Raw genomic sequence first — 1,585 nt, forward strand, 5'->3', positions numbered from 1 at the left:
AACTCGGAGGAAAAGGCCCATCGGCAAGGGGGCTGAGCGGCAGGTGCGTACCCGGGCCCCTGGAGGCCCCGGCGGGAGGGCCCGGGTCCTGCCTTCCCCTGATTCAGAATCGCCAGACCACACGGAGGTCTGACTGACCCTCTCCCTAGTAATCCGGAGGAAAATTACCCTCCTTTCTTGTAATCCGTGCACTAGAGGTGACAGAGGGGACCCAAGGCGCGAAAGTACCCGACCTCCTGGAGCCCTCGCTGGGATCCGGGAGGCAAATGGCACCTCATCGGGACTTCCAGGGAAGTTCGGCCATCTGGTCGCCCCCATTGGAAAGCATTGCGGGCGACCAGATGGCTGAGGCGATCCGGGCGACCAGATGGCCGAGGGGATACGGGCGACCAGATGGCCGAGGGGAAACGGGCGACCAGATGGCCGAGGGGACCCGGGCGACCAGATGGCCGGGCACGAAAGGGACGCCATCTGGTCACCCCGTGCCCCAACGAAGGAGGGAGCGGGCACCCGGGGCATGGCGGGCCGGAGGCCCGGGCCCCCAGCCGGGCCATAGCCATGGAGGCTGCCAGGGGCCGGCGGGCCCTCCAACCCGGGGCCCGCTTACACCTTGACAAGCAGGGGAGGCCTGCAAGGGACCGACGGACCCCTGTCCTGGGCCCTGGGTGGAGCGGCAGCCCGGGGGACCGGGCCCAGGGCCGGAGCGCCCGACCCGGGGCCCCGACCGGGCCCCTGGACCCAGCCGGGGCTCCCAGGCCCGGAGGCGCAGGGGAAGCCTCCCCGGGCCCGCCGGACCCCGTCCCGGGCACCCTGCCCCGCGGCAGGACCCAGGACGGAGCCCGGGGTGGGGAGGCCACCCTCCCCCGGGCCCCTAGGGCCCCGGACAGAGCTCCTGAACCCAGACAAGCAAGGGGAGGCTCCCCGGGCACAACGGAACCCCTTCCCGGGCCCTTGACAGTGCGGCAGGCTGGGAGACAGGGCCCAGGGCCGGAGCACCCGACCCAGGGCCCGGCCGGGCCTCTGGACCCAGCCGGGGCTCCCAAGCCCGGAGGCGCATGGGACGCCTCCCCGGTCCCTCCGGACCCCGTCCCAGGCACCCTGCCACGTAGCAGGACCAAGGACAGAACCCGGGGTGGGGAGGCCGCCCTCCCCCGGGCCCCTAGGGCCCCGGACAGAGCTCCTGAACCCAGACAAGCAAGGGGAGGCTCCCCGGGCACAACGGAACCCCTTCCTAGGCCCTTGGCAGTGCGGCAGGCTGGGAGACAGGGACCAGGGCCGGAGCACCCGACCCAGGGCCCGGCCGGGCCTCTGGACCCAGCCGCGGGCTCCCAAGCCCGGAGGCGCATGGGACGCCTCCCCGGACCCATGGAGCCCGTCCTGGGCATTGAGCCATGCCGTTGTCCTGGTGATGGGTGCCCCGGACGCCCGGGGGAGGTCTGTCCGGGACACATGGAGCCCGTCCTGGGCATTGAGCCATGCCGTTGGCCTGGAGAAGGGAGCCCCCGGACGCCCCGGGGAGGACTGCCCGGTACCCGTGGAGCCCTTCCCGGGCACTCTGACAAGCCGTTGGCCCGGGGAAGGGAGC

Source organism: Lissotriton helveticus, chromosome 2_2 (genome assembly GCF_964261635.1).
Source record: "Lissotriton helveticus chromosome 2_2, aLisHel1.1, whole genome shotgun sequence".
Classification (NCBI taxonomy): domain Eukaryota; kingdom Metazoa; phylum Chordata; class Amphibia; order Caudata; family Salamandridae; genus Lissotriton; species Lissotriton helveticus.